This window comes from Bombina bombina, chromosome 11 (assembly GCF_027579735.1).
Source record: "Bombina bombina isolate aBomBom1 chromosome 11, aBomBom1.pri, whole genome shotgun sequence".
NCBI classification, from domain to species: domain Eukaryota; kingdom Metazoa; phylum Chordata; class Amphibia; order Anura; family Bombinatoridae; genus Bombina; species Bombina bombina.
The window spans coordinates 3,195,520-3,207,004 of record NC_069509.1 but is presented as its reverse complement, the minus strand read 5'-3'; the positions used below and the strand labels follow the sequence as shown (position 1 = coordinate 3,207,004).

Genomic DNA, 11,485 nt, shown 5'->3' with positions numbered 1-11,485 from the left:
CCAATCAGAAGCAGAACAGCTCATCATAGACCAGCACTGAGGATAGACAACTCACCCTGGGCTGGAGGACTAAACAGTAACACGTGCGGGTGCTTCCGGGTGAGTAACCGTAACGCAGTTTGTACTTACCGGCGGTCCTACAGTAAGTTCCCCTCATGTAAGGGAGGAGCATCTAGGAGGGGCCTACAGTAAGTTCCCCTCATGTAAGGGAGGAGCAGCTAGGGGCCCTACAGTAAGTTCCTCTCATGTAAGGGAGGAGCAGCTAGGGGCCCTACAGTAAGTTCCTCTCATGTAAGGGAGGAGCAGCTAGGAGGGGCCTACAGTAAGTTCCTCTCAGGTAAGGGAGGAGCAGCTAGGGGCCCTACAGTAAGTTCCTCTCATGTAAGGGAGGAGCAGCTAGGGGCCCTACAGTAAGTTCCTCTCATGTAAGGGAGGAGCAGCTAGGGGCCCTACAGTAAGTTCCTCTCAGGTAAGGGAGGAGCAGCTAGGGGCCCTACAGTAAGTTCCTCTAATGTAAGGGAGGAGCAGCTAGGGGCCCTACAGTAAGTTCCTCTCATGTAAGGGAGGAGCAGCTAGGGGCCCTACAGTAAGTTCCTCTCAGGTAAGGGAGGAGCAGCTAGGGGCCCTACAGTAAGTTCCTCTAATGTAAGGGAGGAGCAGCTAGGGGCCCTACAGTAAGTTCCTCTAATGTAAGGGAGGAGCAGCTAGGGGCCCTACAGTAAGTTCCTCTAATGTAAGGGAGGAGCAGCTAGGGGCCTACAGTAAGTTCCCCTCATGTAAGGGAGGAGCAGCTAGGGGCCCTACAGTAAGTTCCTCTAATGTAAGGGAGGAGCAGCTAGGGGCCCTACAGTAAGTTCCCCTCATGTAAGGGAGGAGCAGCTAGGGGCCTACAGTAAGTTCCTCTAATGTAAGGGAGGAGCAGCTAGGGGCCCTACAGTAAGTTCCTCTAATGTAAGGGAGGAGCAGCTAGGGGCCTACAGTAAGTTCCTCTCATGTAAGGGAGGAGCAGCTAGGGGCCTACAGTAAGTTCCTCTCATGTAAGGGAGGAGCAGCTAGGGGCCTACAGTAAGTTCCTCTCATGTAAGGGAGGAGCAGCTAGGGGCCTACAGTAAGTTCCTCTCATGTAAGGGAGGAGCAGCTAGGGGCCCTACAGTAAGTTCCTCTCATGTAAGGGAGGAGCAGCTAGGGGCCTACAGTAAGTTCCTCTCATGTAAGGGAGGAGCAGCTAGGAGGGGCCTACAGTAAGTTCCTCTAATGTAAGGGAGGAGCAGCTAGGGGCCTACAGTAAGTTCCCCTCATGTAAGGGAGGAGCAGCTAGGGGCCTACAGTAAGTTCCTCTCATGTAAGGGAGGAGCAGCTAGGGGCCCTACAGTAAGTTCCTCTCATGTAAGGGAGGAGCAGCTAGGGGCCCTACAGTAAGTTCCCCTCATGTAAGGGAGGAGCAGCTAGGGGCCTACAGTAAGTTCCTCTCATGTAAGGGAGGAGCAGCTAGGGGCCTACAGTAAGTTCCTCTCATGTAAGGGAGGAGCAGCTAGGGGCCTACAGTAAGTACACTTATTTAGTAATATATATGTCACACACACTTATTTAGTAATATATATCTCACACACACTTATACACTTATTTAGTAATATATATATATGTCACATACACTTATTTAGTAATATATATATATGTCACACACACTTATTTAGTAATATATATGTCACACACACTTATTTAGTAATATATATGTCACACACACTTATTTAGTAATATATATATCTCACACACACTTATTTAGTAATATATATCTCACACACACTTATACACTTATTTAGTAATATATATATCTCACACACACTTATTTAGTAATATATATATGTCACACACACTTATTTAGTAATATATATGTCACACACACTTATTTAGTAATATATATCTCACACACACTTATACACTTATTTAGTAATATATATCTCACACACACTTATTTAGTAATATATATGTCACACACACTTATTTAGTAATATATACCTCACACACACTTATACACTTATTTAGTAATATATATGTCACACACACTTATTTAGTAATATATATGTCACACACACTTATTTAGTAATATATACCTCACACACACTTATACACTTATTTAGTGATATATATCTCACATACACTTATTTAGTAATATATATCTCACACACACTTATTTAGTAATATATATCTCACATACACTTATTTAGTAATATATCTCACATACACTTATTTAGTAATATATATATCACACACACACTTATTTAGTAATATATATCTCACACACACACTTATTTAGTAATATATCTCTCACACAGTTATACATACACACACTTATTTAATAATATATCTCACACAGTTATTTAATAATATATCTCTCCCACAGTTATTTAATAATATATCTCTCTCACACACACACACACTTATTTAATAATATATCTCTCTCACACACACACACTTATTTAATAATATATCTCTCTCTCACACACACACTTATTTAATAATATATCTCTCTCTCACACACACACTTATTTAATAATATATCTCTCTCACACACACACACTTATTTAATAATATCTCTCTCTCACACACACACACTTATTTAATAATATCTCTCTCTCACACACACACACTTATTTAATAATATCTCTCTCTCACACACACACACACACTTATTTAATAATATCTCTCTCACACAGTTATACATACACACAGTTATTTAATAATATATCTCTCACACAGTTATTTAATAATATATCTCTCACACAGTTACACACACACACACACACACAGTTAATAATATATCTCACACACAGTTATTTAATAATATACCTCACACAGTTATTTAATTATATATCACACAGTTATTTAATAATATATATCATACAGTTATTTACTAATATATCACACAGTTATTTAATAACACATCTCAGTTATTTAATAATGTATATCTCACACAGTTATTTAATAATATATCTCTCACACAGTTATTTAATAATATATCTCTCACACAGTTATTTAATAATATATATCTCACACAGTTATTTAATAATATATATCACACAGTTATTTACTAATATATATCTCGCACAGTTATATACACTTATTTACTAATATATATCTCACACAGTTATTTAATAATATATATCACACAGTTATTTAATAATATATATCACACAGTTATTTACTAATATATATCTCACACAGTTATATACACTTATTTAATAATATATATCTCACACAGTTATTTAATAATATATATCACACAGTTATTTACTAATATATATCTCACACAGTTATATACACTTATTTAATAATATATATCTCACACAGTTATTTAATAATATATCTCTCACACAGTTATACATACACACACACACTTATTTAATAATATATCTCTCACACACTTATTTAATAATATATCTCTCACACACTTATTTAATAATATATCTCTCACACAGTTATTTAATAATATATCTCTCACACAGTTATTTAATAATATATCTCTCACACAGTTATTTAATAATATATCTCTCACACAGTTATTTAATAATATATATCACACAGTTATTTACTAATATATATCTCACACAGTTATATACACTTATTTAATAATATATATCTCACACAGTTATTTAATAGTATATATCACACAGTTATTTACTAATATATATCTCACACAGTTATATACACTTATTTAATAATATATATCTCACACAGTTATTTAATAATATATCTCTCACACAGTTATTTAATAATATATCTCTCACACAGTTATTTAATAATATATCTCTCACACAGTTATTTAATAATATATCTCTCACACAGTTATTTAATAATATATCTCTCACACAGTTATTTAATAATATATATCTCACACAGTTATTTAATAATATATATCAGTTATTTAATAATATATATCTCACACAGTTATATACACTTATTTAATAATATATCTCTCACACAGTTATTTAATAATATATATCTCACACAGTTATTTAATAATATATATCAGTTATTTAATAATATATATCTCACACAGTTATATACACTTATTTAATAATATATATCTCACACAGTTATTTAATAATATATCTCTCACACAGTTATTTAATAATATATCTCTCACACAGTTATTTAATAATATATCTCTCACACAGTTATTTAATAATATATATCTCACACAGTTATTTAATAATATATATCAGTTATTTAATAATATATATCTCACACAGTTATATACACTTATTTAATAATATATATCTCACACAGTTATTTAATAATATATCTCTCACACAGTTATTTAATAATATATATCACACAGTTATTTACTAATATATATCTCACACAGTTATATACACTTATTTAATAATATATATCTCACACAGTTATTTAATAATATATCTCTCACACAGTTATTTAATAATATATCTCTCACACAGTTATTTAATAATATATCTCTCACACAGTTATTTAATAATATATCTCTCACACAGTTATTTAATAATATATATCTCACACAGTTATTTAATAATATATATCAGTTATTTAATAATATATATCTCACACAGTTATATACACTTATTTAATAATATATATCTCACACAGTTATTTAATAATATATCTCTCACACAGTTATTTAATAATATATATCACACAGTTATTTACTAATATATATCTCACACAGTTATTTACACTTATTTAATAATATATATCTCACACAGTTATTTAATAATATATCTCTCACACAGTTATTTAATAATATATCTCTCACACAGTTATTTAATAATATCTCTCTCACACAGTTATTTAATAATATATCTCTCACACAGTTATTTAATAATATATCTCTCACACAGTTATTTAATAATATATCTCTCACACAGTTATATACACTTATTTAATAATATATCTCTCACACAGTTATATACACTTATTTAATAATATATATCTCACACAGTTATTTAATAATATATATCACACAGTTATTTACTAATATATATCTCACACAGTTATATACACTTATTTAATAATATATATCTCACACAGTTATTTAATAATATATATCTCACACAGTTATTTACTAATATATATCTCACACAGTTATATACACTTATTTAATAATATATATCTCACACAGTTATTTAATAATATATATCTCACACAGTTATTTAATAATATATATCTCTCACACAGTTATTTAATAATATATATCTCACACAGTTATTTAATAATATATATCAGTTATTTAATAATATATATCTCACACAGTTATATACACTTATTTAATAATATATATCTCACACAGTTATTTAATAATATATCTCTCACACAGTTATTTACTAATATATCTCTCACACAGTTATTTACTAATATATCTCTCACACAGTTATTTACTAATATATCTCTCACACACTTATTTAATAATATATCTCTCACACACTTATTTAATAATATATCTCTCACACACTTATTAAATAATATATCTCTCACACACTTATTTAATAATATATCTCTCACACAGTTATTTAATAATATATCTCTCACACACTTATTTAATAATATATATCTCACACAGTTATATACACTTATTTAATAATATATATCTCACACAGTTATTTAATAATATATATCACACAGTTATTTACTAATATATATCTCACACAGTTATATACACTTATTTAATAATATATATCTCACACAGTTATTTAATAATATATATCTCACACAGTTATTTAATAATATATCTCTCACACACTTATTTAATAATATATCTCTCACACACTTATTTAATAATATATCTCTCACACAGTTATTTAATAATATATCTCTCACACAGTTATTTAATAATATATCTCTCACACAGTTATTTAATAATATATATCTCACACAGTTATTTAATAATATATATCAGTTATTTAATAATATATATCTCACACAGTTATATACACTTATTTAATAATATATCTCTCACACAGTTATTTAATAATATATCTCTCACACAGTTATTTAATAATATATCTCTCACACAGTTATTTAATAATATATCTCTCACACACTTATTTAATAATATATCTCTCACACACTTATTTAATAATATATTGAAAACAAAAAAGAGCCAATGGCACTACTTTATTATTTGAAGGACTTCTGCTAATTCATTGAATACCCCAGTCTGATAACAGTGGGTTCATGAGATGGTGCTGGGTATATTAGCAAATTTTGAGAGAGAAACAGAGGAATAGATTCCTCTAAGAGAATACACTGTTAGCACTCCAGAGTCCACCTAGAATAACTTGGATACAAATGGGAGTTCGAGAAAAATCAAAAATTGTCTCCCTCTTGGGAGTCTGGTACCAAGGTCTGTTAAAATATAACTTTTAATTAAATATAACTAAAAACAGAGTACAACTTAAAATTACAACCTGAGACAGAGACAACTTGACATTTTGTAGGTATATTACCTGTTCAGCACTAGACTGCTTGTGTAATAACAGCAATGATTGCAATTACCTTTTAATGTCAAGAAAGGCCTGAGTGATAATAGTCTAGGAATAACTCTATATTGCTCAAATAAAAGAGAACAAATAGTGATAGTAATTGTCTGTGCTATAATAGCAGTGATCAAAATATAAAAATACTGATAGTATTATTTATTTATTTATTTATATATATATATATATATATATATATATATATATATATATATATATATATATATATATATATATATATATATATGAGAAAATAACTCATTGTGTAAACCATTTAGAAATCTAAACAAGTCAGAAGACTTGCTTTAAACCTAGAAACTCTGACTACACTGTTTCCAATGCAGCAAAGGAATCTGGGTAATATATGCAAATGAGGTTCACAATGACTCACCTTTTTACTTTTAGCCTGCTTTTTAAGACAGACTTCCCTTTATGCCATAGCACTGCTGCATTACACAGCTTTAATGCTTAGCTAGGGTTAGTACAGTGACTCAGACCAATCCCAGGACAGCTGTTTCGTGGTTTTTGCCACTCATCAGCTGGGAGTAGGTTGAGTCACTGCTTGGTAAAGTTCATTTCTGGGGGAAATTCAACAACAATTAAAATTATGGGGATGCGAAAAGTGAGTTTAAAATCCTCCACTAAATACAAAATATAGAGAAAATAACTCATTGTGTAAACCATTTACAAATCTAAACAAGTCAGAAGACTTGCTTTAAACCTAGAAACTCTCTGACTACACTGTTTCCAATGCAGCAAAGGAATCTGGGTAAGATATGCAAATGAGGTTCACAATGACTCACCTTTTTACTTTTTAAGACAGACGTCCCTTTATGCCATAGCACTGCTATGAGATATAGAGTTATAGGTTTCATTACAGTATCACCATCCGTTGTATATTAGTATGCCCCATTAATAAATGGTAGGGATAAATTAGTGTTAACCCTCTGATTATCAAAATAGGTAACACTCTCTTAGTAGAGCTGAATATAGCGTGGAAGGTTTCGTTCAAGTATCAGCACTGAACTGTTACATAAGTATTGAAGTATATAATTGAGAATAGGGCTAAGATTCAAATTTTCCATATACATGGGGACTGTCAAAATATACTGTTATGCCCTCAGATTATTGGTCATATATTCCATAAATAATGAACCATTAATATTAGAACATAACTTCTTTAAGCTATGTATATAAATGCTTAACCCTTAATATTACAACATAGTTACTTTAAGTTATGTATATAAACACCCCAATAAATTAAACTGTGGTGGTGGTGAATTGCATTAAATTCCACAATTCTGAGGGTAGTGTGTAATTATCAGGTTAAACACAGTCTGTAATATACATCTAATATGTAGTATGATTTAACGGTATTGTAATGTTCTTGTATAATCTTGATTTAATACATTTGAAATACACGTATTTGATAGCCCCTGATAGGAGGTAATTACATCCTATCCTACAACATCTTTCATTTAATGATAACATAAACGTCTATGTATAAGTATATGCCGAGGAAAGCAGTGTATATGATTCCGCCCCAAAATAGTAGTAGACTTGATAGTACTGCGGTCTGATATGGTTAAATATCAAGTTGTATTATTTTGAGGTTTAATGAACTTATAAACTGGTTACCCATTACTCCATTTGAAAACAATGGGGAACACCAGAATAGGTTGTGCTCAAAGGAATGGTATGAAGTTGTTCATTTCATTCAGTCCAAATGGTTAGACTGAATTGAGTAAAAATATCCATCTGCTCTCAGTAGAGCTTGTTCAATATTGCCACCTCTGATACCTAGATCAATTTCTGTATGCCCCAGCATTTTAAGTCGGTCTGCTTGGATTTGTGGATATCCAGAAAGTGTCTAGCAACTGAGGGGATATTTTTGCCTGCTTGTCTGTCTCATTATTGATGTTTCTGAGATGTTCTTGTAGTCTCACTCTTATTCTAATGGTAGTCATAGCTACATAGAACTTTGAGCAGCTGCATTGTAATACATAGATACAGTTTTCCAGTTCATATGTGCTTGAATGTCATGTTTCTGTTATTCTTGTGGTTTTGTGCATAAAGCTGCATGTGCTACAAGTGCCACATTTATAAGAGCCATGTTTGAGCTTAGTGCGTGTTTTACTACCTTGTAGATGACATGGGCTAATCATATCTTAAGTTTGGGGCCCTTCTATAGCCAACTTGAATTCTGTCACTTAAAATAGTTGACAGTATGTGGTCAGATTGTAGAATATGCCAATGTTCTTGTAGGGTATCCACCACGTGTGCTGTTTTTGAATTATAAGTGGTAATAAATATGACCACATTATGTTTAATTTCATCTCGTTGTTTTGGCTTAAGTAGCTGATGTCTTGGGTGCATCTTGCTCTATATTCTGCATTCTTGATTATTCTCTTGCTGTACCCTCTCTGGAGCAGTCTGTTTTTAAGTTCTTGTGCTTTTTTTTGATAGTTTTCTGGTGTTGAACAGTTCCTTTTCATCCTAAGAAATTCCCCAATGGGTAGTGATTTTATTGTGTTTGGGGCGTGGGGGGCACTGCTACTATGTAGAATGCTGTTGGTAGCCGTTGTTTTCCTAAATAGATCTGTACTTAAAGGGACAGTCAACACCAGAATTGTTGTTGTTTAAAAAGATAGATAATCCCTTTATTACCCATTCCCCAGTTCTGCAAAACCAACACTGTTATATCAATACACTTTTTACTTCTGTGACTAACATGTATCTAAGAATCTTCTGACCGCCCCTAATCACATCACTTTTAGTTATTATCTATTGACTTGCATTTTAGCCAATTAGTGCAGTGTCTGCCACTAGCCACGAGCGTGATCACAATGCTATCTATATGGCCTACATGAGCTTGCTCTCCCCTGCTGTGAAAAGTAAATAAAATAGAGGCGGCCTTCAAGGGCTTAGAAATTATCATATGAGCCTTCCTAGGTCTAGCTTTCAACTAGAATACCAAGAGAACAAAGCAAAATTGTTGATAAAAGTAAATTGGAAAGTTGTTTAAAATGACATGCCCTATTTGAAAAATGAGTTTTTTTTTTTTTGACTTGACTGTCCCGTTAATGTACCATTTATCATTTTTGATAATTTCCAATTCTAGGAAGGATTCTTTTATTTGGCTAGCTTCATATGTTAGTCTGATGTTTAGATCATTTTTGTTAAGTTGTTTGAAGAATTTATCAAGATCTTCCTTTGTGCCCTCCCATAGGAAGAGCACATCATCGATATAGTGCAGCCATATAGGTATTTTGTTAATGTATTCATCATTATTATCAGAGAAGACAAAGTTCTGTTCCCACCAACTTAAAAATAGGTTGGCGTATGTAGGCGCACAAGCAGTGCCCATAGCGGTACCTCTTATTTGGAGGTAGAAGGCATGATCAAAGGTAAAATAATTATGATGTAGTACAAAACTTAGTAACTTTAGGATAAAGTCATCATGTTCGATTTCTTCATCTGATCCCATTTGTAAGAAGCTCTTAATTGCCTTAAGTCCCAGAGTACTTTTGTGTGGTCTGATGTTATTTTATGAGATAAGTTAATAATTCTCATTGTTTCATCCTTATTTCTGAGAATGGGCTTGGATCCCTTTTGTAAGGTTTCCAGTTTTTTTTGGTCCGATTTATCTTTTGAGGCTGGGTTTTGTTTTTCATTGGCCTTTTTGGATTGCCTCCTACCTCCTCCTTGTATGCTTGGTTCGGAAGAGGCACTTTCTTCTAAAAAATCTTTTCTCTTCCTTCGAGTCATTCTGTTGTTACTATTGCTAGTTCTATCAGAATTTTGTAATTCTGATTCTAAGGTATCTAGTTCTTGTTCTTCCCCTTCAGTATCTGATACATCACTTTGTACAATATTGACTTTAGAAGATTTGTCTTTATTGGAATTGGTTCTTTTTCACCATTTATAAACTTTTTTTTTTTTGTTAGCATAATCCATTTTGTCACGACTCAATTTTCCTTGTTTTGTTAGTTTGATATCTTGTTCATATTTATCTAGCTCTTTTTGGTAATAAAAATGCTTTACGCCTCCTCAGGTTGCGCTTGTACGTAAATCTCCTATGTAACATAATAATGTACAGTAATAAAATGCTGTATGCTTCCTCAGGTTGCGCTTGTACGTAAATCTCCTATGTAACATAATAATGTACAGTAATAAAATGCTTTATGCCTCCTCAGGTTGCGCTTGTACGTAAATCTCCTATGTAACATAATAATGTACAGTAATAAAATGCTTTATGCTTCCTCAGGTTGCGCTTGTACGTAAATCTCCTATGTAACATAATAATGTACAGTAAATAAAATGCTTTATGCTTCCTCAGGTTGCGCTTGTACGTAAATCTCCTATGTAACATAATAATGTACAGTAAATAAAATGCTTTATGCCTCCTCAGGTTGCGCTTGTACGTAAATCTCCTATGTACAGTAATAAAATGCTTTATACCTCCTCAGGTTGCGCTTGTACGTAAATCTCCTATGTAACATAATAATGTACAGTAATAAAATGCTTTATACCTCCTCAGGTTGCGCTTGTACGTAAATCTCCTATGTACAGTAATAAAATGCTTTATACCTCCTCAGGTTGCGCTTGTACGTAAATCTCCTATGTAACATAATAATGTACAGTAATAAAATGCTTTATACCTCCTCAGGTTGCGCTTGTACGTAAATCTCCTATGTAACATAATAATGTACAGTAATAAAATGCTTTATGCCTCCTCAGGTTGCGCTTGTACGTAAATCTCCTATGTACAGTAATAAAATGCTTTATGCCTCCTCAGGTTGCGCTTGTACGTAAATCTCCTATGTAACATAATAATGTACAGTAATAAAATGCTTTATGCTTCCTCAGGTTGCGCTTGTACGTAAATCTCCTATGTAACATAATAATGTACAGTAAATAAAATGCTTTATGCTTCCTCAGGTTGCGCTTGTACGTAAATCTCCTATGTAACATAA

At 32.1% G+C, this 11,485-nt stretch overlaps 1 protein-coding gene across 1 annotated transcript in view; it reads left to right on the top strand.

Moving 5' to 3' along the window:
- Window positions 1-45: 45 nt before the first annotated feature.
- The window catches only part of PUS3 (pseudouridine synthase 3), a 104,383-nt gene continuing 92,943 nt past the window's right edge, over window positions 46-11,485 (top strand). The window contains 1 exon segment of the mRNA XM_053695312.1: window positions 46-99. The gene's annotated coding sequence lies outside the window, so the exon portion shown is untranslated.